The sequence below is a fragment of the Haemaphysalis longicornis genome, unplaced genomic scaffold, assembly GCF_048455015.1.
Source record: "Haemaphysalis longicornis isolate Haplotype H1 unplaced genomic scaffold, Haemaphysalis longicornis Haplotype H1 scaffold_1, whole genome shotgun sequence".
In the NCBI taxonomy this organism is placed as follows: Eukaryota; Metazoa; Arthropoda; class Arachnida; order Ixodida; family Ixodidae; genus Haemaphysalis; species Haemaphysalis longicornis.
The window spans coordinates 384126567-384153663 of record NW_027526203.1 but is presented as its reverse complement, the minus strand read 5'-3'; positions in this window follow the sequence as shown (position 1 = coordinate 384153663).

The window sequence follows — 27097 nt, the reverse complement described above, 5'->3', positions numbered from 1 at the left end:
TTCCGGCATGCTTTTTCGAAGGAACCTATGCATCGGCAAAAATTGCACCATGCTTGTGGCGCTTGACAGTTGCTTCTCGGGTGCCAGGGAGCTGCGCAAAAACTGCAAGTATCCCTGCTGTCATCGTAGCTTCAGGTACGCGCAAATGAGTTATTTCTGTATGCCTTTTTCTGCTTTACAGCTGCGACGGATATTTCTGGGCAGGCGATATTATCGTTCTCTTTCAGCTACACTTGTTGCTGCTTTACGGTTTCACTGGTACACGCCTTTGCCAGGGCCGTATTCAGAGTAAGATTCGGATCCATTGCAGCTCTTCCGAAAGGGCTTGGTTCATGAGACTGTCAAGTCTCGAGGCCAAAACGCAGGCCCTTATGCTAAACCCGGGAGACTACAGGGCTCCGCGCCCAACACCGCCCATGACACAACACGTACGGCCTCTTCCCTGGCAGCTGGCCGTGAAGTACCTCGGGCTGATCAGCTCACGTGGCCAGCTCACGTGGCTGCCGGCAGTCAAGGCCCTCCGGCAACGCAGTGCACGGGTGTTCCAAGGGATACGGCAGCTTCTGGCTCGAGGCAACGGCTTCTCGTACCAGGTGGGGCAACGCGTGTTCCACGGCATGACCTCCTCAGCTGTGCTGTACGCACTTCCCCTCGCCTACCTGGTGCCTGGACGCTGGAAGGAGCTGGAGATGGACCAGCGCCGCGCCATCCGCCTCTGCCTTGGCCTCCCCTCCCCGTCCCGGTGGTAGGAACATACACAGACGTGGGCACCTGGCCCATCGAGATGCGGGCATTGCAGACGGGGCTGCGGCATATCCAGCGCCTACTGGCCGCACGCGACGGGGCTGCCCTCCTGCAGAGGTTCCGTAGCCGGCCCAATTCGCACACAGGAGCGCTGCTCCCTATCTTCGAAAAGGGCATCAAGATGCCGAACCGACCCCGCCTGGAGCCGCCACCACCAGACACCGGGGATGCCCTGCGAATCACCACGACCCTCCTCAGTCCACAACAATTAAGCGCACCACACCGCCCCAGGTCATCCTCCACGAGGCGGCCGCCCTGCTGCAGGGCGAGCTGAGTGGCTACCTTCATCTCTTCACGGACTGCTTTTTCAATCACAGCATGGGCGAGGGGGCGGCTGCGTGCGTGGTGCCTGAGCTGCGATCCAGCCGGAGCTGCCGCCTGCCCTTCCCCATTTCCAGCGCCCGGAAAGTTCTGGATGCCCTGGGTCCACTACTGGCCAGCCTCGGGTGATGTGGCCCGTGTTACCGCATCATTCCGCCATGAATCCGTGGAGCTTCTATTCTTCTGTGGAATGCAAGAGGTCTCAAACCCCCAACTCCTGATCCGTCCCGATTCTTGTGATCTGTGAACAAAACGTGCCTACTGCAATTAGACTGTCCGGCTATGAATGCATCGAGTCATCTATTTATGGGACAAGCAGAAAACGTCATAGTATTCATTGGCCGGGAACTCACCTATACTGCTCATTCGATACGCCTGCCCGACACTAACCAGTACGTATGCTGTAAAAAAAAACGAAAGCTCTCTTTCACGCTCCTCGGTGCCTACATATACCCATCAGCTATCATTGATCGACAGAGTCTGAAGCATATATTCCAAACACACATGGCCCTTGCACTCTTAAAAAAAAGGTCAGCGCACTTACTAACAGAACACTAACCAGTTACTTGTCCCAGTATTGACTAGGTACTTAGTTGCTTTTACTAACTGGTCATGCATGACCTAGCAAAAAGCTCAGCGTAACAATGTGGATCTGCTGAGTGCGCAGCGTGATATGGACACATTGATCACGCACATGTCACACGCGCACAATCAACACATGAATTGCGCAAGAAAGCCAACGGGATGCACGGCGAAAGCGAGTGCAACTTAGTTACCTTACAAATACATCTGCTCTTCTTGCTTTTATAGCTAGCAGCGCAAAGTCCCCTGAGAGAGTCGGTGGGCTTGTCGTAAAAATAAAATATTTTAGCGATAATTTTAGAATTATACATTTTAATGTGAGCATATACAAGTCAGCATGTGGATTTGCAAAAACTTTTTAATCGCGATTTCATTTGGAAACAGAGCTGCACTTATTATGTTCAATAATTCATAGAATTTGTTACTTCAGTGAATGTTAGTATCAAACCAGCAGCAGTTACTAAGTGCATGGTCTAGACTAGTAACGGTTTTCACACTTAGTGGCAGGACCTACCTACCGTTCTGGGGGGTAGTTAACTCCTTAAGGAGTTAGTAAATGCAGCCGCTACTACCCTTTTACGAGATTTTTGTTAAGAGTGTGGATCCTCACCGGAGATTTTAGTGCCCACCACCCGCTTTGGGGAAGTTCCAAGATGAACCTTAGGGGTTGAAGACTTGCATTGGCTTTGGGCTTTGGGCTTTGGGCTTTGTGTACGAAATGATGGCAGTCTCACATTTCTCTGCGGCCCGACATATGGGAGCTGCCTGGATATGACCTAGGCTTCAAGGCACTTCGCTGGACATCTCCAATGGTTTACTGATATTGAAACCCACGGCAGTGATCACATTTCAACTTATATCAAAATTAAGGGATTCCAGCACCCTTTTTTGCCGAATGGGACCAAACATACTGACTGGCCGAAATTTCAATCCCTTATGGAGGACGCCTGCTGTGCGGGCCTTTCCACAAGCTTAAAAACCGCGATCGGCAGTGCAACCCAGGCTTGCACGCGTACTGCCACAATACCACCCAAAGCAACAGAATTTATTATCGAACTTGAACTTCTCTGGGCAATTTGACGGAGTGCGCAGCGACGATACAAGCGTACAAAAGCTGTACACGACTAAAGGGTAGCCAGAAGCATACAGAAGAAAATACAGCGCCGCATCGCTCAGGTCCATGCACGACGGTGGAAATCGTTCAGCGAGTCCCTCGACCCTCGGAAGCCTTTGTCTTCTAAATGGAGGGTAGTGCGTGGCCTGGCGACACGTGTGCAGCAGCGCTACCCATTCAAAGCTTTGACACTACATGAAAACCATCTCGAGCTGGAAGCCGAAGATGTCTGCCGATGGTTGCCGCTAGAACTGATGCCATTCGATAGGCAAGGATTCGTGAAGTCCCCACGTTACGCGACCAACGCATGGACGCATGCAAGAGTTAGAGGCAGCTCTGGCATCCTGCAGGAGTAGCTCATCCCCGGGTCCCGATGGGGTCTCCTACTCCACACTATGACACCTTGGCCCTCAAGCACGTCAAGCGTTTATGGACATCTTTAACAAGACGTGGATGGATGGCGTCGTTCCACCGGAGTAGAAAATAAGCCGTCTGGTCCCTTTACTCAAGCCTGGCCAATGTCCGCTTGACCTTCCATCATACCGTCCAATTGCCCTGGCAAGCTGCCTTTGTAAGGTCATGGAAAGAATGATACTCACGTGGCTGCAGAGGTACCTTGAATATAACAGTATATACCCCCAAGTTATGACCGGTTTTCGACGTGGGCGTTCCTCCATAGAGTGTGTGGTGGACTTGGTAGAGAGAGAAATAAGCGTTTAATAAAAACGAGCAAATTTGGTGCTAAATGGCAAGGGCACCAGCCCTGTGGGGGGCGTCCTTAGTCCGGGATGCCCTAGTCCTGGCTGGCTGCCCGGGCTCTAGCGACGACTTCTTGTTGCGCCGCAAGGTCCGAGCTGGTCAGCCGGTCTGCACTTGGTAACGTTTGCACAGCAAGAAAAAAGTCGCAAACGCATTTCAGCAGCCCTCTTCCTTGACGTTAAGGGCGCCTATGACAACGTCGTTAAATGAGGCTATTCTAGACGCCCTGGAGCACTTCGACCTTGGTGGGCGAGTTTACTGATGGGTAGAAAGCTTCTTGTCCGGAAGATTTCTTAATGTTGTGACAGAGGACGGTGCAGCATCACAGCACCTTATTCAACGTGGTGTTCATCAAGGTGGGGTGCTAAGGCCAACGATTTTCAACCTAGCGATCATCACACCTGTGCCCGCTTTCCCCAAAAATGTCTGCGTCTCCATTTATGCCGATGGCATTTTCCTCTGGGCTTCGGGTGTCAACCGACCACAACGACGGGCACGACTTCAAAAGCCGGCCAGTATGACGGGATTTTACCTGAAAAGGCAAGGTCTGAGCATGTCGGTTGACAAGTGCGCGCTTGTTGCAGTTACCTGCAAGCCCATGTCCCGATATTCCATCAAGATCAATGGGAGGTTCGTTCTCTACTCCAGTCATCACAAATCCCTTGTCATTATCATCGACAGAGACATTTCATAGAGCGCACATGTGACTGCCCTTAGGAAGAAACTCACCGCCATTGCCAACATATTCAGATTTCTTGCTGGAAGGACGTGGGGAACATCGGTAAGAGAAATGCTGTAGCTGTACTCCGCACTTTTTTAGGAGCCTTGCGTTACAGCTTGCCAGCAATTTCCAATACTTGCTCCACTAACCTTCGGGTAATACAAAGCCTCCAAGCGCAGGCTCTGCGTAAGTGTCTTGGTTTGCCCCGCTGTGCATCAACAGTGGGCGCCGTTTGCATCGCTCAGGAACAGCCAATAGCAACGTATGTGGCTACTGAAACACTGCGCCTGTACATCAGGCTCCTCATGAGGCTGCCATCTCACTATCTAGCACAGCTCCCTCAGAATCGACCACGATCGACGTTTTCATCCATTGACACAACGCACAGGGATGAAATCCCGTCGAGGTACGCCCCTCCGGTTACATCGTCCTCCCCGTTGTGGTGTCTGACACAACCTGAGATCCATGTCAGCGTTCCAGGAATCGGCAAAAAAGCCGACTTGCCATCATTGGCCCTTCAACAGCTTACAATGCTGTTAATTGCATGAATGTTACAACGAATAAAACATGTATACACGGATGGCTCAGTAACGTCATCCAGTTCGGCAGGTGCGGTGGTTGTTCCAGCAGATTTTACCACAACTCGATTCCGTGTTGCCCATAACACGAGTTCGACAGCTACAGAACTTGCAGCCATTCATGAGGCTCTTGATAACGTTATCGGAGCTACTCCTCAAAACTGGGCTATTTTATTTGACTACAAGGCTGCTTTACAAAGCTTACGCGCAGCCCTGCGCTACGGCCCCCTCCACCAACTGGTGACCGAGATTAGAGATATCCCACCAAGTCATCACAGACGGCCATGACACAATGTTCCAGTGGCTTTCAGCTTCCAGGTCACTGCGGAATCATCGGCAACGTATTGACTGATGAAGCTGCTCGTACAGGCCACGAGAGCGAACACACCATCCTGCTTCCGCTTTTTCAAAGACCGATGCCGCGTGGACGCTTCGCTCCTTTGCACGTAGAATAACCATGAAGCAATGGAACACACTGGACTTTTCGAATCACCGCCTTTATATTCAACCTCTTTCTTCAGCGGCGTCTTCCGTATGGGTTGTCTAAACCCCAGTCGACTTTACTTTGTAGACTGTGGTTGGGAGTGGCCTTCACGAAAGCCTACCCCTTCCTCATCGGGATGGCCAGCAGCGCCCACTGTGACGCCTGTAGGGCGGAAGAGACTATAAACCATGTGTTGTGTCACTGCCCCGAATACTCGTCGGAGAGGAGCGTGCTTTCCACCGCGCTCAGCCGATTGGACAATCGACCACTTACAGTAGAGACTATCCTAGGTCATCGGTCTATATCATCGACTTCACGGAAGCCGACGAAAGCCCTTCTACGTTTCCTGAACGAAACGAATTTGCTTGAACGACTGTAGGGCCTAAACGTGATTAGAGAGTGCGATTTCCCACTCCTATCGTTTCCTCTTCTCCCGCCCTCTCTTTTATCCCCTGAGCCCCACTCCCCCAGTGCAGGGTAGCAAACTGGGCTCTACACCAGGTTAACCTCCCAGCCTTTCCGTCTTTTCTTTCTCCTCCTCCACACGGGCGGAGCTGGCCTGGCTGCACCTGGCGGCCGACCTTCTCCTCGACAGGGGCCCCAGGACCACCACTGGACGGTCATCCTCACGGACTCCAGGCCTGCCCTGCTGCAGCTGCACGAGGCCGACCAGCCCACCAACAGCAGCGGCTACCCGGAGCGCTCCAATTGCTGCCAAGCTGCACACGGTGGCATGTGTCATGAACTGCGGCTCCACTGGCTGCCGCGCCACAGTGGCCTCCGGGGCAACGAGGACGCCGACGCCCGAGCCAGGAAGGCCCACCAGAAGGGCACCCCAGCTTCCCGGGACGTCACCGCCTTCGACGAGGCCCGCACCGTCCTAACCCGCATGGTGCAAACGGACGATGCACCCCGACCCTCGGGTTGTGAGTGGCCTGGCGCCGCGGCCGCTCTCTGCACTCATCAGCAGGGACGACGCCCGATGCTTGCTGCTCCTCATGTGGTTCGACTGCTGCAATGTGGCGGAGCGCCTGCACCGGCACGGGAGCAAGGACTCCCTTACATGTGCGGACTGTTCGGGACAAGAAACGCTGGAACACCTACACCGCTTCTGCCCCCACCACGCGGCGCTGAAAGCAGAGCTCCACCGAGCGCTCCAGCGTCAAGGCCTTCCCAGCGCCGGCATAGAGGATCTTCTGTTCCCGAAGGGGCCTGCGCCAACCCAACGGGAAATCTTCGCACATCTGCTCCATTACCTGCAGACGACCGGCCTCACGCAGCCGTTGTAGCCCGGACCGCACTGTTACTGACTGCTGTGCCCGGACTGACAGCCCTATATCTTATTCCTTCTCATCTATATCTTTCTCTATCTCTCACTACTTTATCTTTCCACTCCCACTCTACTTCCCTTCCCCGCACTGGGTTGTATGCAGGTGAGCTTCCTGACGAGCTCAAAATATCCCCAATGCACCTTTTTTTCTTCTTTCCACAAACCAAACCGCACCCAGCCCCCAGCACCCCCCCCCCCCCCCATCACTGGCAGTATGCACTGGTTGTAGATTTTTCTTCTGAGGGACAGAGGTAGCTTACTTTTCATTATTTAAAAGTGCTTGCGAGCGCTTCCCAACCCATACCTATTCTGCGCCAGATTTCTCTCTCGTGTCTGGGGTCAGCACTAACCATCTGTCCGAGGTAGTCATATTCTTTTACTTCTTCTATCGTTTTGTTTTCTAAGATTTATTTATATTTATTTTTAGCCCCACAGCTGTGCTTTCTTATTGTAGTTTCTCAAGCCTTGTTTGCATGTGTAGCGCAGTCTCACTCAGCAACACTATGTCGTCCGCAAACCTCAAATGGACCAAGTATTTCCCGTTTATCCTTAATCCTGTGTTTTCCCAGTCAAGCTTTCTAAATGCCCCCAAGACATCCTGTCAATAGTTTTCGCGAGATGGTATCTCGTTGTCTTACTCACTTTCGGGTGGGAAATTTATCGCTTTGCTTGTGGAGGGTTATCCTTCCCCCACTTTCAGGGTGTCGCTGTGCGCTTGGTCTTTGTAAGCTGGCTTCTCCACATTGCCTGTTCTGCAGTGAAGCATAGCCATCTATGGAAGGATTATCATTACAAAAAAAAAATGCTGTAACTCTTGTGCTATCGAAAGTATCCCGAAACAAATTTCCCCACAATTACCCGCTACAGCCAGGCTTCCCCGTAAAACCGGGCTTCCGTTGTGTTAAAACGGTCAGTTAAAAATCGCGAAAGAGGACCGGTTCTGGCTAAGACAATACAAAGGAGCACAAAAGTTTATAACTCATGAATCACGTGCCGGTGTACACTTAGGTCATTCGTAGGCGCGTTTACTTAGTGCGCAAAAAGTCGTCGCTTTCGAGCTTCTCTCAACTTTCTTTCGGAAGGGATGGTATATATTTTTTTACAATTACCTTTTTGTGGTTGATTATGTTCGTTTTTTAGGAGGATGTCTAATCGTGAAACAAAATTGTGTTTGACAGTTCATTCACGCGAGCTGTGTATTTCGGTGGCTGAACCCTGCAACGAGGACCGCGAATCAATGCGCCAGCCAGAATTAGGCTGGCGCAGAATGACGCCGCCTAAGGTCCGACCAAGTCGCATAGCATGTACATTTCAAGCAGATAATGCTGCTTAAAATGCACAAACAAAGAGAGGCTTGCCAGTAAAAAAAAAAAAAAGGGTTAGTTGTAACCAAAGCGCCAGACAACGGAAGGTATTCATGAAGAAGCTAGAGCGCACTAGCGAAGCCCCAATATTGTCTGATTGACCGACCCACTGCGGTGGCTCAGTGGCTAAGGCGTTGCGCTACTGAGCACGAGGTCGCGGGTTCGATTCCCGGCCGCGGCGGCCCCTTTTCTGATGGAGGCGAAAAGCAAAAACGCCCGAGTGTACGAGCACGTTAAGGATCCCCAGGTGGTCAAAATTAATCCGCAGCCCTCCACTACGGCGCGCCTCATCGCCTGCGTTGCGTCGGCGCGTTGAACCCTACAATCAATCAATTGTCTGATGGACTTTGTGATTGTGTCTGTCTGATTTTACATCTTCTGTTGACTGTCTGATTTTAAGCCTCTATAAGCAACCAACCAGTGTTAGAGGCACGAGTACGACGGGCATTACAGCGAAACAAGTAGTGCTATAGCTACTCTCAAATAGAAGGAGCAGGAATCAGATATCCGTACTGAGAGGACCGATAAAGCGTCCGTTGTTTTTTTTTTTTCGTAAAATACTCTCATAAAATTACGGATTTTTATTTTTTACAGTACAGCGTACGCGTGCTGCCTCATTGGTTAAGCTGTGCAGAGCACCAGACAGACAAGTAAACATCGGCGAAATGCAGAAGTGGGGGTTTCAGTACTAAAGAACTACAACAGTAGATGCGCAAACTCCAGGTAGACACCACAGCTAACATATTGATGGGACAAAGTTTCAGCATTAAACTTGGTGACAGTGGCTTCTTTTGGCTTTTACATAGAAAATTAACATATATTATATTTATATTCATGAATTTATTCGATGCTGAACAAAAGTACCTCGGCTGTGGTCTGGAGTTGGTGCACTACTTTTTCTCACACACATGGGAAAACGTCTCGCGGGGTGAAATGATTGCTGTTGATATGAGCACAACCTCCTCAAGTAATGTTGTAGACCGGGAGAGGTTTGTCAGGATAGATCAGGTTAGTTAGCCTAATACGAAAATTAGGCTTTCTCTTATACTTTAAAGGGCATTCTTCAGTATCTGCTGTTTCTCTTTGGAACTTTCAACACACGCCAGTAATTCGAGCATTTCTGTTTTTTTTTTTCTTTAACAAACAGCCCTGCTTATAAATGTGCGCAAGAGGAGAGAGCTCTAGCCACGGGTTGCTGTAATAAAGATTTTCTTCAGTTTGTTTGCAACACGGAAGAGACGATATTTAAATTGAAGCCAATGAATCCCAGGGATCCTTCCACGGGGTGAAGCCCATAACATCAGCCTTTGCTCAATAAATAAAGGTTTATTCCCTTTCTCTCTCTCAAAATAAAACCAACCAGGGCTTCAAAATAATGTCAGAACCCGGAAATGCAACCTCTCTTCCTGAAGTAGCCGCAGACAATTGTGTAAATATTCTTTTTTTCCTCTCCGTGCACACAGTAACAATAGTAGCAAAAAAAATCTTTCTTTATACTTCAAAATAGGACCAATTCAATTTTGTGCGTCGCTTACTTCTGTCTTAAGTGTAGCTTACTTTTCTTGCGGATAACTTCGCGACAAGGCGCCCTTTCAGCGTAAGTTTTGTTCTTGTTTCAGCATTTTCTTTAAGCATAAGTGTAGGAAGGCAATAATCACACTTTAGTTAGTTCTGTGAGTACGGTCTCCCGAGGCCTCCTGAGGCGGCTTCTCGGAAGGCCGATTCCACCTTCACACCCTCGTTTTGGGTGTGACGTTGTAGGTCCATGTGTCTCAGTATAGGCTTGATACTTTGGGATTATTGGGACATACGCATTTTCTCCCTGACTTCTAAGTGCACCGCCGAAGTATCTTCATTTGATGGAAGAAAGACAGAACCGGGTGGAGAGAACACGGAAGAAAATGGAGGGGGGGGGGAGTTGTTCAGTGCAGGTCGGCGCCCACTTTTCGCCGGCGTTTTTCCGTACGGTGCCGCACAGACTGAAGGAACAAGCCACTGCTGAGTCGTGCATGTATTGAAGAAAAAAGAAATCGCGTCAAAACCACTGCGACCTACTAAAAAAACAGCGACAATTGAAATATCAGCCACTAATTTTTTTTTCTGGTTCAGAAGCAAGTTTTCAAACAAATAATTTGATGCAGCTTAATTCTGTCGGCAAATCAATTTCGTTACACCAAATTTCGGGCAATATTAGTTTCTCTTCTTTCTTTATGATTTGACCATAAAAAGTTTCCCGGCTATTCTACGCCACTAAACTGTTTATCGTGCGCTGCGCCAACAACTGTGACCTTTTGGCAGGAATGTGCAAAAGTTAGGCAACCCTGTGCTCTCTAAAGTCTGGAAGCATTAGTACCACGACACGGGTGCAAAAACTATTTCCGTATTTTCTACATAAAAACCAGTTACATATCTAGGTAGCCCTTGATCGGGCGGTCAGCAAGTGGTTGTACTTTACTGTGAGCCCAGGGGTTGTCGAGTTGTTCAAATTTCAGCGGTGCTACCTCTGTCACCCTAGGCCGTCGTCCTATTCCTAGCCCGGCATGGGCGCGGCGTTTCTGACGTACCGCCGAACTAATTTAGAGATTTTACCCCCTTCGTAACTTAGTGTCCGATGCTGCAGAAGGTCTTCTTTAGCTTTACCGACAATCTTTGACCCCTGCCTAGCGAATAATTTCTTTTTTTTTTCAAATATAGCCCCGCTGGCTGGGGCGGTTAGGATTGGGGTTAGTGCCGGTTGTTTATATCACGCTTCGACGAGCGCTGTTATTATACAGCCTTTCCTTGTTTCTAAGTGCATGTGCGATGAAGCGGAACACTCTTAACAAAAAAGCTCGTAAAAGGGTAGTAACGGCTGTATTTACAAACTCCTTACTAACAAATTTACTACCCCGCAGAACGGTACGTAGGCTACTAGGCTCTACCACTAAGTATGCAACCAAAATGCTATCGTTACTAGTCTAGACAGTGCAAGTAGGAACTTCTGCTTGTTGGATACTAACATTCCCTGACAGTGATTAATTATATGAAAATTGAACATAATAACTACAGCACTTTTCCCACTCGAAATCACAATTAAAAAGTTTTTGGAAGTCTACATGCTGACTCGTATATGCTCACATTAAAATGCATAATTCTAAAATTATCGCTAAAATATTTGTTTTTTGCAACAAGCCCACCGACTTTATCAGAGGACTTTCCGCTGCTTGACATATAAAAGCAAGACCAGGGGCGGTATTCCCGTGTTTTGTCCCTTTTGTGTCCCTTTCAAAAGTGTCCCTTTTGAGCGAGCCCTGATTGGCTAAAAGCGAACACCCGGATGTGACGCCATGCAAGCACGGCGGAGCTATGAGCCGTGGCTACTCGGAGCAGACGATTTGGAGCAGACGATTTTTCGTCGCCTTATTGTTGGTTCGCTCGCGGAACAATAAACACATAAAATATACGGTTTCAGTTCTTTAAAATGCGTTTGCAAGAACAGTTACGCTATTTGAATCAAAGGCCCACTGCTTAACCGGAAGTACGTCACGATGAAAGGGACGCAAAAGGGACGTTTTCAAAAGGGACAGTTACAAGAATACCGCCCCAGATGTACTTCTAAGGTAAATAAGTTAGACTCGCTCTCCCCGTGCATCCAGTGGGTTTTATCCCTGCGTTATATTTGTTGTCAAGTGTGATGTCTGCGTGTTGAATGTGTCTAAGTCGTGCTGCGCGCTCAGCCGATTCATGTTGTCACGCGTAGTTTTTTTTTTAAGTTATGCATGGCCAGTTAGTAAAAACACTATGTACCTAGATTATACTAGGACAAGTAACTGGTTAGCGTTCTTTTAGTAAGTTTCCCGACCTTTTTTTTTAAGACGGTTCTTTTTTTAACCTATTCCAACTATTTAAAGGCCTCCCCGGGTGAATTACTTGTTTATTTTGCGATTTTGCGCAGGCGGCTTCGCCAAATAGGGCTAGGGTGACTGTTTTGTTTACATTTGGGATATTGGCAGTAACTTTACCAAAAATGCGCCTAGCAAGCTGGTTTAACTTTTCAAAGCTAGATTTGGTTTGCTTCCTTTGACACCAGGTGTGACCCAACGCGGGCACACCTGGTGGTGGTGGTGGTGGTGGTGGTACAAACATGCCTGCTTACTGCAATTACTAAAGAGTTCATTAATCAATTTTAGTCTATTAAGCCACCGACATCAATAGTTATTACGTCCTTCTGTTTCACCTGAGCGCATAACATATCTGTCGGTCTTCACGTACATCTAAGTGTGTAATTATAATAAAACCTGTCGGCTTAACTTTGATCACACTTACGTGTTAATTATGCAATTGTCCTTATACATGAAACCCACGATCGATTTTGTAGTTCATCCTGACATAATCCTGATATCCTGACGTCCTGAGTGTGTGCCGGACTTCTGTGCCTGCGGTCAGGTCGCGATCGAACCTCAGTCTGTCGCACACGTTGCAGCTCGAGCCGAAATGACGGTCGAAAAAGTTTCTTTGGAACCTGGCGTATGCGCCTTTGAACTCTTCCAAGTCGACACCAAAGGCGCCTTGCGGCAATCTCTGACTCACCATATGCATCGTTGGTTCTTGCTAGTCGCTTACACGTCGTCTCACGGGCACGCTCGTCAGACGCCGCATTAGTATTGACACGCCGTCGGAGATTACACTCGCGTCGCTGTTATCGGGCCCCGTTCGCATCGCACTTCCTTTATCAGTATAGGCTTCATTGTGCAACACACGACGTTGATTGCCAGCTTACAAAGAACAAGCGTACACCCATCTTCTTCAAATCGGCTTCACTTCTAAACACAAATGCACTGCTGGGAAGAGATTTTGTCAGGGGCAGTATAAGCCATCTTGTATCAAAATATGAATACCCTAAAACTATCAGCTTAACTTGGTATTTGTGAACTGACCAAGCTTACACCGATAGCCTTAAGCCGGCTTCAATGCTAAACACAAATGCATCGCTGGGAAGATACCTTTACAGGCGGCAACATGAGCCGTCTCGCATCAAAATATGGAGGTCCTAGTACCTTGCCTTATCGATGTAATCTTGGTTTTTGTAAGCTGACTTTCCAACATTTCGTTTTCTCGCGTGGAAGACGCCATAAAATTCCGCATAGACAGTTTAGCTGTAAAATGCGATGCGTACGGGACCCGATAACAGCGACGCGAAAGTAATCGTCGACGGCGTGCCGATTTATTGCGGCATCCGACGAGCATGCCCGCGAGACGGCACACGAGCGAGGACCGACGATACATATCGTAAGTTACAAAACGCCGCAAGGCACCTTCGGCGCCAAGCTGCCAACCTGGAAGAGTGCAACGGTGCGTACGTACACTAGGTTCCAAAGAAACTTTCTCGATCGTCATTTCGGCTAGAGCTGCAACGTGTAGAACAGTCTGTGGTTCGATAACGACCTTATCACAGACTCGAAAGTCCGACACATTCTCGCAGGGAAACCACTCCCAGCGCACGCAGCTAGCTTCGCCGTACAACCACCTCTCCCACAACGCACTCGATTGGCCAATACATGTAACCAAAAATACATTTTCGTCGTAAAGTGTCGAGCATATGAAGATTTGACTCACAAGTTCGGTCTGCACTCTGGCATCACGCAATTCCAGCATGACATTCTGTATTGTGCCTTGTCTCTAGCAGGGCTGACCTCACCAGTTCACATTAAAGATCATTCTCTCTCTCTCTCTCCACAGCGCAGGTCACCTGTTTGAGTCAAATGGTATGCACGTTGTTGTCATTCAGCGAGTTCGCTCTCTTCGCGGCAAGGATTGGTCACTCTAGCATGCATTGCACAGAAGCTGAACCACGAGTTATCGCCTTGTAGTGCATGACGAAGTTTTGTTATCGACGTTTACCTTTTGGAGATCGACGTTTACCTTTTGGAGAAATGAAATCACCAGCCTTTCTGTCACTCGTCTTCTTTCCTGTTTATAGCAGTCTTCTGTCAGGGACTGCTTTGATTGTAGCCGCTAAACACACGCCGCGTGGCTCCCGGTACACACTTCTTCCACTGCCCGATGACTCGCGTTACCAGTGTTGTGTTAAAAGGATTTGTGACATGTTGTTTTGCCCCATCCCCCTTGACTGAGACAGACCTGCACCTCGAGCTTGGACCCATATTTCCTGGGAGGTCCCACGAAACCTTCTAGCCATTAAGTGTGCTGCCAGCGACCTAAGTGAAGTAACTCCGGACTTACCGAAGCATACAATGTCGAACCTAACTGCTTTATGGTCAGATAATTAGGAAAGAACAGAAACCAAAATTTGGTGTGACGAAATTGATTTGCGACAGACTTAAGCTGCGTTAAATTACTTGTTTGAAAACTCGCTTCTATACCAAAAAAAAAGTAGTGCCTGATCTTTCATTTGTCGCTGCTTTTTTTTAGTAGATCGCAGTGGTTTTGACGCGATTTATTTTTTTTTTTCGCTTCAAAACATGACTCAGCAGTGGCTTGTTCCTTCACTCTGTGCGGTACCGTAAGGAAAATACTGTCGTCTCGTCGGAAGTTATACCATGCGCGCTCACATACGTTTCTAACGCCATAAAGCCGTGCACAAGGAGAGAAAGCACAAGGCAGCCTTTCCGGCCATTGCAACTACACAGGTCGTGTGACTGGCTCCTCACAGTTAGTAGCTTACCACAAAAACTGGCGAAGCTTGCACCAAGTCGCGCAAGGCTTGATCCATGGCGATGCTGCAGGATTTCGTTCTACGTGAGCACTGGACACAACTACGCATTTGTACAAGTTTGAAATTGTTTATTTACATGTTCTGTCATTGTCTATTTACATGTTCAGTAGGCATAGTCATATGTATCGATATCGCCGTGTTCTTCATGCCAAGCATTACATGCGCGTTAGCGCTTGACGACAGCTGAGGCGCAGCGGCGGCGCGTACCTACACGACGCATGCGCGGCGTACCTGGAGTCGCGTCGAGGTTCCGTGGGACAGGTGTTGCGCCAGCGTGTCTCAGTCTCCAAAACGCTGCAGTATCAAAACTTCCGGTGACGTCACAGAAAAATAAAAAAACAAAGAACAAATACGCAGAAGCCGCTTATGCCTTAAGTTGTAATAATTATGATCATAAAAAGTAAAAATATTGCGGCGCGTGCAAGCATTCGCATCAAAACACTTCACGCTTGAACGGAAGTGGGGCGGATGCGCCACGAGCGCCTTTTAGTGGTAGAAGTACCCGGAAAAAAAGGAAACAATGCCGTCTTCCGATGTATGCGATTTGTGTACAAACTGTTATGAATGTAGTGCACCATAAGGCTCTAAAATCGTCTTCGCCGTGTGTGTCTCGCCAAGTCGTCATTTGTACGTGAGGAAATCGTGGTGGGCTGTTTTTATGCGCAACGTCGTCACCTATCTCCTGCCGAGAACGTCCAGGCTGAATCTAGCTGTTGCTGGTGTGATGTGTGTCTGTGTAACACAACCTCTCTGATGAAATTTGGGTGGCTTTGTTCTGCGACAGAAGCAGTGACAGGCGGCAAGGGTTGTTTTTTTCTGGCTGTAAACGCGGGCTCACCCGATGTTAAACGTGAGGCCTAGATAGCTGCTGTTACGAATAATATTCTAGTTCACTCTACTGACAACGGAAGGTATTGTTTACGCAGCGGCTTCGTGGCTTGCTCTGGGCGGCCGTACAATCGGAGCAACGATGCGTTTTTTTATCCTGACGTTAACAGGCGTGATTACCTCATTATTGAAGAGATGTGTGAAACACAAAACGTTCGTACACAATCGTTTGACTGGGTATGTTTACAAACAAAGCAGTATGAACGAGCGCGAATATTGTTCGGGTAATCAAATGCGCTGGCGTTACATACCGAGTGTTTCATGACTGCTATGGACTATGGTTGTTCGTAAGCATAAGTAGTTATGTCGGCCGGACGGCGCGGCCGGACGGATGCACTGCACTACACATCGTAGCTCAGACGGAAAGGAATTCTTTCTCTGCATTCAAGTATCGTCTGTCATATATATATATATATATATATATATATATATATATATATATATATATATATATATATATATATATATATAGCGAATCAGAAAATGGGAAATGAGGGGCTTGGGGAATTAGGACAGAATAAGGGTTGGCAGTCAAGAAAACCTCGGAAAGCAAAGGGGGGAATTCGGTAAGCCATGGAAACAGATGATGAATTTTTTGAGTCAGAAAGCAAGGGGTGAAAAAATGCCCGCCGGGTGGGATCCGAACCCGTGACCTCCAGAATACCGGTCTGGTGCGATGACCACTAAGCTACCGGCGGGGCTGTTTCCCCACCACTTTCAACACACACACACACACACACACACACACACACACACACACACACACACACACACACACACACACACACACACACACACACACACACACACACACACACACACACACACACACACACACACACACACACACACACACACACACACACACACACACACACACACACACACACACACACACACACACACACACACACACACACACACACACACACACACACACACACACACACACACACACACACACACACACACACACACACACACACACACACACACACACACACACACACACACACACACACACACACACACACACACACACACACACACACACACACACACACACACACACACACACACACACACACACACACACACACACACACACACACACACACACACACACACACACACACACACACACACACACACACACACACACACACACACACACACACACACACACACACACACACACACACACACACACACACACACACACACACACACACACACACACACACACACACACACACACACACACACACACACACACACACACACACACACACACACACACACACACACACACACACACACACACACACACACACACACACACACACACACACACACACACACACACACACACACACACACACACACACACACACACACACACACACACACACACACACACACACACACACACACACACACACACACACACACACACACACACACACACACACACACACACACACACACACACACACACACACACACACACACACACACACACACACACACACACACACACACACACACACACACACACACACACACACACACACACACACACACACACACACACACACACACACACACACACACACACACACACACACACACACACACACACACACACACACACACACACACACACACACACACACACACACACACACACACACACACACACACACACACACACACACACACACACACACACACACACACACACACACACACACACACACACACACACACACACACACACACACACACACACACACACACACACACACACACACACACACACACACACACACACACACACACACACACACACACACACACACACACACACACACACACACACACACACACACACACACACACACACACACACACACACACACACACACACACACACACACACACACACACACACACACACACACACACACACACACACACACACACACACACACACACACACACACACACACACACACACACACACACACACACACACACACACACACACACACACACACACACACACACACACACACATTTTTTTCTCCACTTCGTTTCTTTCTTTCCAAATTCTTTATCTGTTTCAATGACCTACCACATCTTCCCCTTTGCTTTCCGAGGTTTTCTTGACTGCCAACTCTTATTTCTGTGTTATTTTCAACGAGCCCCTCATTTCCTATTCTGATTCGCTACATGCATAGCGAGGGCCTCTGTTCTGGCAGTCTTGGTGCCATAGGAAGCTTAAGAGGGTTCAATGCTGGCTGGCCGACCACTCTCGACATGTCGTAGACACTCGAGTCACGGCCCTGGGGTTAAAAAGAAGGTCCCCTTCACCCCGAGTACTCCGAGTGGCGCTGGCTACCACCCCCAAGCACAGGAAACAAAAATACCTAAACATAAATACCCCAGAAAGTGGAGGGGAAAATCGCCCCGCCGGTAGCGTAGTGGTTATCGCACCAGACCGGTATTCTGGAGGTCGTGTGTTCGGATCCCACCTGGCGGGCATTTTTTCTCCACTTTCTTTCCAAATTATTTATCTGTGTCAATGGCCTACCACATCTTCCCCTTTGCTTTCCGATGTTTTCTTGCAGAGGTTGCGCCACATGTTGGCGTCTACAGAGATAATACGGCGGCACCTAGTGCTTCAGCGGGCCACTACATCTTTCCCGCCCTAGAAACAATCATTAGACAGTCCTGTTTGCACAAAACAATCACCAATACGTTCACTGTCTGTCCGCAGAAATCGCCAATACATTCACTGTCTATACGAGCTCTCACAGCCGTCAAATCACTGCATGTAATCTTGGAAGCGCACTGGAGGTCTGCGATTTCTTTTGGGCCGTTCAGGTGGTGGCTCGGCATCGAGTCCATTTCCCTCTACTGGTACACTGCACTCCTCAGGGCCATAGCCTGGAGCCAGTCTCTGTGGCTGCGAACCTTGCAGCTGTGGTGGGCTCAGTGGCACTTGTGGTGGTAAAGCGCGTGAAGACGCAAGTTGATCTGCGGATGATCTTGAGAAGTGTGTTTGTGGCGGACCGGCAGGTGCAGTGATCCAAGCCTTCGATGGTGCAGCTCTCTTTGGTAGTCCGTCAACGGGGACAGGTTGTACGTGCAAGAGTTGTCCTTGTTAGTATCTTGCCCTGGTGATGCCTCTTTTGGTACCGCTGATAGCTGTGAAGCATTCCAAGTTTGACCATCTTCCAGATAGAAGGACCAGCGGCCAATCTTTTTGAGGATTTTTAATAGTGGTCCATAACTTGTAGTGCTTTTCGGTCCAGGAACTGGTTTCTTCACTCGTATGTAGGTGCCAACTTGGAACTTAGGGACCCTTGCAGCTCGCCGTTGATCAGCGTATGCCTTACTCTTTCGTTGACGCTCTGCGACGCTTTTTCTGAGCGGACTCATCTCCCGTGAAGGATTTCTGCTGAAGTCGGCTGACCAATGACGTCCAAAGAAGTCCTCATGTGTCGGCCATGTAGAAGAATGGCCGGGGAGAGACCGGTGGTGGTGTGAGGGGTGGCTCTGTATACTCACAAGTACTCAGTCACAGTTTCCTTCACTGGACACTGCTCCAGAAGAGCGTTAATGTATGACTTCGGTACATGATTAAATCTCTCAACGAGACCATTTGCCTGTGGGCGGTACACGGCAGAAAAGATGTGGTTGATTCCCCGGTCTTCAAGGAAGGACTCAAATTCCCTTGATGTGAACTGTCGACCGTGGTCAGACACTATTTCGGTCGGGTAATCCTAACCTACGAAGAGTGCAAGAAGAAACTTCATCACCGTGCGAGTGGTAACATCAGTGCAAAAAGCCACTTCTGGCCATTTTGAAAAATAATCAACTACTGAAATGGCAAATCGGTAGTCTGCAGGTGCATGCTCAAAAGGACTAACAATGTCAATAGCTATCTTATCCCAAAGTTTGTCAGGAATATGAATTGGCTGGAGTGGTGTGGGAGAGATCTTGGCACTCTTGTCCGCGCTCTGACAAACGGAAGAACTGCAGATAGCTGTTTCAACATGTTTGCCCAACCCTGGCCATTTGGTTTTCACGATACGAGCGTGCGCTTTGTGAGCCAGCTGGACAAAAATCGCTGCGAGCTTGACAGGAACTACGATGCGCTCAGTGCAGAAGAGCATGCCATCAACCCCTGTCAATTCCTTTCGGACTTCATAGTATGGAGTCAGCTTAGATGCCAGATTCTTGCGAGGCGGCCATGATGTCTGCACGTAACGGGAAGCTTCTCGGAGAGTGCTACCCTCCACTGTCACCCGTCTCAGCTCATATTGATGTACAGACGCCACCAGAGACACTATTTTTTCCGAGTCGGGTGGTTTCGTGGTGGGCGGTGACAACTTGTTTGAGTGCTGTGGATGCATTTCGGGGCGTAGCATATTTTTGGGCCTTTTGTGTCAACCTATAGTAAGGCAGCGTAATTCTGTGCCTACAATCTAGAGACCAAGAGCTTGTACGGCATCAATACCCAAAAGTGATGTTCCACCTTGCGTAATGTGGAAGGTCACTACAGCCGTTTCCGATTTGTGCGTAGTGAGGGCAGGGAACTGCCCACGCACAGAAATTTTTCGACGTGAAAAATCCAGAAATATCAGTTGCGATTCTGTCAGCTCAACTTAGCATCTCAACATGTTTTGAAAGTTTTGTTCTCCCATTATCGATACAGCTGATCCAGTGTCCACTAAAAATGTTATTCGCGGGGGTTATGCCAGACAAACAGGTTGAACCCCGACATCAACGTAGACACCTGTAGGCTTGTCAGTGCGAACGGTAAGAATGTTCATGACACCTTCAGCGTCTTCCTACGGAGCGATTTCGGCGACTCGGGCCGGGCGTCTTCCACGTCCGTGACGCAAACTTCGACAGTACTGTTGAAAGTGACCTCAGCGGCCACACGCGAAGCTGGTTCGACCGCGGGCTGCACAGGCAGACGGTTGGCAGTTTTTTGCGCAGCAGTTTCCGCACACGGCTGTTTCCGGAGTACGGGGCGACAGCGCCACTACATAGGACACTACAGTAGTATTCTTTACAAGTTATAGGAGGGGTAACCAAATACATTGATGGATTTTGGGCCCGGTCATTGCAGAAAGCTGGAAGTATGTGGACCCGCGGCATTACTTCACGTGTTTTTGATAAATCGCAAGAAATAAATGCACATACACGCAGTGTTTTATTGTGCCTGCTACTCTGCTGGTTCGTTGTTCCCGTTGCTAATGAAGGTGGCATCAAAGAAGCCGACTAAGTGTGTACTGATCGCAAATTACCTTTATTTTGTTGGCAGTGTTCGATTCTGTCGTAAGTGTCGTCAGCTATTAAAGTTATTTTGGAATTGCGCAGTGCATTTCGGAGGAATCAACCAGCAATTTACTTTCCCTTTATTTTTTTTAGAGTTTGTGGAATGGTCTTAGTGAGTAATACAAATGTGTTTTTTGCAATTCTGTTTCATAGTGATGGCTGAAGTTTCATGATTACATTTTGGTGCTTGTGCAGTTTAACAGTAGAGTTTAAATCTTTACAAAGGAGTTTACAAAGTGTATTGGCAAACAGTCAGGTGTCCAGCGTCCCCTTGCAATGATAGAGCCGTTATTCTATTGAGTGGGACAATTGTTTCAGAGACTTCCCATAAATCTTTAGTTTGTTTAGGTTCAACACATCTTCCCCACACTTGGAATTTATTATTGTTCTAGCAACTGTGACAAGAGTTGGAGGAGCTTCAGAGTGCCGTGTCATTGATTTTCAAGCATGCACAGATTGCATCTGATTATGCAGCTGCGGTAAGAATAGAAAATGATGCGGCATATCAGACCGGTGGTACCACCCGGCACAGATTGGGTTCAGACCTCGTCTGGGGACAGAGGATGGACTTGAGCACTTATTATCAATGGTGCTACTTGGCGGCCGATCTCACAAACTGCGGACGTTGCTTGCCATGGACATTCACAAGGCATATGACAACGTCAGCCACAGCGCTATCCTGGAAGTTCTCCAAAGCCTACTTGTCCCGAAAAAGGTCCGCTCTTTCATCCGGACCTTCTTGACTAAAAGACCATTTTCAGTACGGTTTGGTGGAGCTAGTTATGGCCATTTTACACCCATCCGTGGAGTGCCTCAGGGGTTGCTGATTTCATCCTTCCTCTTTAACGTAGTTATGCTGCCGCTTGCCTGACGTCTTGGCTCCATATCAGACCTACACCTTCTGGTGTACGCGGATGATATTACAGTATGGATTGTCCACCCAGGCCTCCCTGCCTCCCTCAAATAACGCCATACCATCTTTTCCGGCAGAGGCTCAACTTAACACCCTGGATGAGCTTGTACATCAGCGCCGCTCCGCCCGCCAACACAAACTTAATTTCGTTGCAGAGGCACCGGCGTTGGCGATCTACACGGGCCGTTCTCTACCCGCCTCACCAGCCCACCCTGTAACTAGACCGCCCTTGCTGTACCATCAAATGACCGACAACCGGCCGCTCATTCTACTCCACAGTCGGTCGTCCGGAAACGCAGATGCGCAATCCGCGGGCGCACCATTACTAGCGGCTGTGAACCAGCCCCAGGTTGTAGAGGCATTCGTTGACGCTGGGGACTAAGACGGCGTTTTAACTACGGCGATCTAATGTGTTGGAACTTTCGAAGACGACGAAGACAACGCAGGCACGTGGCTCAACAGACGCATAGACGAAGACGAAGACGACCAGGCGCGGCTACAAGATGGACGCTTTTTAGACCGGTTCTCTGTACATAGTGTAAATATATCTGCTTTCTATCGACGACGGCCTCCTCCCTTGCCTCCCTGGACGTTTTCCACATAATGTCCCTCTCCTTCAGAAGCGAATCAAAACTGCGCTTATGAAACACTCCGCACCTGGCCTTCTATGCTGGCGGAGCTTACAGCCAACCGGGACGGACTGCAAGTGCTACTAAAGGCACTTCTTCAAGCCTCTGAAAGTTTTACTGTACAAATTTACACGGACTCAACGGCGGCCGTACGGGATTTGCGCCGTGTAGCCTCCAACTCGTCTGTCTCAAGAGACATTCATAAACTACTGGATACTACCCCTGCCCTCTCCGACTGTCGTGGATCCGACGTAATACTATCACCACTGATATTGCGGCGGATAGTTCTTGTCAACTTACGTCGGTTCCACGACCGCTGCCCTTGCTGACAACTGACCCACATGAACAATTTCTCCAACTAAAGGAAGATCTGCGTCGCGCCACACGCGATCTCATCCCACCGTGTGGAACAGACCTTCCCAGTGGGCTCGTTCGCCGGGTCTTGCTGCGTAGACTTAAAGTTGGGGTGGCCCTCTCTCCTGCGGTAACCCGGGCGTGGCCACCGCGATACCATGCCCCGATCACCAACAACTGCCCCTTCTGTAAGGCTCCTGCCGAAGACGCCGACACCAGTCACCTGTTTGGACGTGCCCTTCTCTGAGTGCAGCGAGATCCCGACACCTTCGCGGCACAGGCCGCATCCTGGGAGACCCCCCGGATCTCCAACGTTGGCTGTGGGGGCCGCACCCCCGCTGTCTTCTGGACTTCCTCCGGGAAACGGGTTCTAACTTGTACCTTTAGGACTCCATGCCAAAGGGCAGACTATCGCAATTAAAAAAAAGAATAGTTCAGGACCTTAGTGCTTCATGTCTGCTTTTCGAGCATATTCTGGCTGTACAGCTGCATTAAGAATAGGAAACAGTTGCCCAGCAGGTTGCAATGGTTTGATGTCAATCCTTCGAGGTGCCAATGTCGCTTCTTTGCAGAGGTGGGCTGCTGCTTCTGACTAGAAGGCTACGGCAAGAATTGCAGGCTTATGTAGTACGTTGGAATGGATTCATGTGAGGCCCTCAGGCTATAAAGCCGCTGCTTCTCAAGCACACCTCTTGTTTACAGCCATGAAGCTGCGGTGAGAGTTAAAGATGATTATGTGATGTATTACAATGGATTCATGCCAGGCCTTCAGACTGTGAAATTGGTGCTCTCATGCACACACCAGTGTAATTTTTGTATTGGACCCACATCTCCGCCATCACCTTTGCCAGCTCTCCCAGTATTGGCATTTTCAATGTGCGCGCAAAGCATGTACAGCTTTCATGGTGCGGAAAACACTACTCGAACACCATGCCATGAAGCAATTTTCTTTATGTTGTGCGACGCCTTATGAAGATACGGCATTACTTTGGCCTTGTCTTTATCGGGCCTCTGCACTTTGGTTTTGCCTTTTAAACTTCATACGGAGGCACTCTGCAACCGGCTTAATCACTGGTGTCGGAAAACCCTCTGCAGTTAACCTTTGAGCCTGGCGGTCAATGTGTTCCTGGATTACGTGGACACAACTTTTCTGTCGCACTTGAGAAACGTAATGTGGCTAAGCATCACCAGCGATGGCTCAGAGGTACTGCACTCACCTGATATGGGGGAAGTACTGGGTCCGAATCCGCGTACCACCGGGCACCCAGTGGTTTCTTTAATGGGTACAGGTGTCCCTGGTCGAGTGCGGACCTTTGAAAGTATAATTCACGCCTGGAAAGCTGTCTTTACCCTTGCGAGGTGCTTCTGACCCTTGTCAATCTGGTGGCGCCCCCCGGCAGTCTACAACACCGCATTGCCGTGGGGTGGAAGAGTCTGGTGGCGTATCCTACCACAGGCCGTTACCGAGTAGAGTGCCCAGCGTAGCTGTGGAAGTCACCATGTGCATCCGTGTGTCTTGGTGGTGCCGGGCATCTATCGGGAAAATATGTTCAAGCTACTCCTCAGGCTAGAGCTCGGCGCGTGCTACCACTAGAAGATGCTCCTGGCGTGTGACTACAACGCTTGGAAAGTTGACCCTGCTTGTACAGGATATCGCCTCTATGGAATGAGGTGGCTGGAAAGTTAACTTTTTTTTGGTTTGTGCCCCCACACGATTGATCAAATGAGTATAAGAAAAGGGGACTGCTAGCACACAGCATCACCTCAAAAATTGCAATTAATGGGACAAAAAGTCTATGCAGATTTTAGCGAAAACTAGAAAGCGGCAATAAAGTACTTAAGTAGTTTAGTGAAACACTGGCACTGTAGCCAATTTTTGAAATTTCAGAAATTGAAGCTGAGTTGGTGGTAGATAGCGGCATTGCAGTTGTAGAGAATACGTGAAGTGAAAAATGTTTTGTCAATGGCACCTCATTTCGGTGACGCAGGTTTCGGTGACGCAGGTTTTCGGTGATTTCGCAGATTTCGGTGACACAGGTTTTGGAACTTACGTTGTCAGATGTAGGCTATAATTTATTTTTTGAACACCTGCAATGCAGCCTACTAGGGAATGGTGCTATGAGATGCCCCATACCTTACACTGTACCAACAAAGTGACGTGACTTTGATCTCTGAACCACTGCTAACTGGTACGAACAATAAACAAAACAGTTCGCAAATGACAGCCAACAGGTGCAGTTCAGGTTTAATGCTCTCTTTATCTAAGTTTGCTGCCTACTTTCCAACTTTGACACATGCGTGTTCTTGGGAAATAAAAATTTCGAGAAACGTGAGAACGGCCGCTGTAAAGGTGGTCCCAACATCAGATGCTGCAGTATTATTCCAATATTATTCCTGCGATTATATCGCTGTTTGTTAGCTGGCTGAGAAAGAAAGTAATAAGTAAAGGACATCGTGCAATGTACTTTGCGCCCTTACATTTCAGAAATACAATACCCAGAACTACCATTTTTTCGGAGGCTGTGTTTTTATTCGTGCACTTAAATTGACTAAAATAGTTACTACCGGTGCAGGATGGGCTCTTTACCAAGCGTAGAAAAGGTGAGGTGATTTTGAGAAAGCCCTTGCTTAGCGTTCCGTCCAGACAGAACGCCAAACAGCGCGCCCGGCTCACAACTCGCGGTGAGGGCAGTCTGTGTTCATTTTTACCCAACCGCTACCGGTCACTGTTAATTAGTAAATACTATTAATAATTACATCAATAATTACAGCTTCGGCGACGGGCCTCGGGGGCAAGTATCCGCACTGAATTGGTCCTTGTGAAAAGCGTGGCATGCTGCTGAAAAACAATGCGATCACTACCACTGTCACTCGAGAATGTAAGCACAAGCAGCGCGCCATCGCCTCCTGTACGATGATCGCGCTCGCCCGCTGTTTACTTTTTTTAAAGACGATAGTCTTTCTTGGGCTACTTAAACCCAGAAATTTTGGTCTGTCTGTATGTCTGTCTATCTGTCTGTATCTGTCTGTAACTCGATTCAGCCACCCAGCCAAAGTAAAATACGTACGTCCAATAGTCTTATATACTCACAGCCAAATGAAACGCCTAAGCCCGGTTTATATGTTCATACTTGTCAACTTTGTTGAACTCGAACATGACATTACGCAAATATAAGACAGAAAATCAATGCACGAGTGATATTTGCAGTGTTCCTTTATTAAAAAATTCCCGGATGCTTGGTTTTTCGATAGCAAATGATATTCTACATCTACTGCGGAAAACCGCCGCCTGCTGTTCTGTTGCCCGCACCACTTCCTGGCGGCATATGAGAAATCACGCGGCAACAGCAAAGAAAGGTTCCAATAGCTAGGTTTCACGTTCTGCTTGGAACGCACGTGGAGCACGGCAACGCGGTTCTATAAACCTTGAAGTCGGCCGCCTCGATTCACGCGCGTCTCCGCCGTACTGCAGCGCTGGCATCGAGGAACCCCGCCTGTAGCAGTGGAACGCGGTAAATTCACATGGCCTTGAGAAAACCTTTAGTGTGTTTACCTTGGGATGAGCGCGACGGAACAGAAACAGCATGAGAGGTGAGCGGGAAAGCAAAGGAGGGCATTTCCTTGGCAAATGTGTACAAAGACTATCGTCTTTTGACGACATTTGCAACGAAAGGAGCAGATACGCGTCCAATTTTTTTTGACAACTGCTGCTACCACTAGAAGGCGCTCGGGGCGCATCCGCCCCACTTCCGTTCATGCGTGAAATGTTTTGATGCAAATGCTTGCACGCGCAGCAATATTCTTAGTTTTTATGATCATAATTATTACAACTCAAGGCATAAGCGGCTTCTGCGTATTTATTTTGTTTTCTTTATATATTTGTGTGACGTACCGGAAGTTTTGATACTGCAGCGTTTTGGAGGCGGAAACACGCGTTGCGCCAACTTTGGCGGTGTTGGTTGCTAGGCAACGCGAGGAGCTCCTCAGGGTTTTCGCCCCTTTTTTTTTTTTTTGCTAAAGCCACTGCGTAAGCCGGGGACGCTCGGCGGTCGCCGCGAGGCACGCGCTCACGAGCGCTGGGCATTTTCTTTGTTTTTTTAACACGTTACGCGCCACATATTACGGCCAGCTACAACAGCTACGCTGTTAAATAAACATACCGACGAAAAGTAGTGCGAAGACTGGG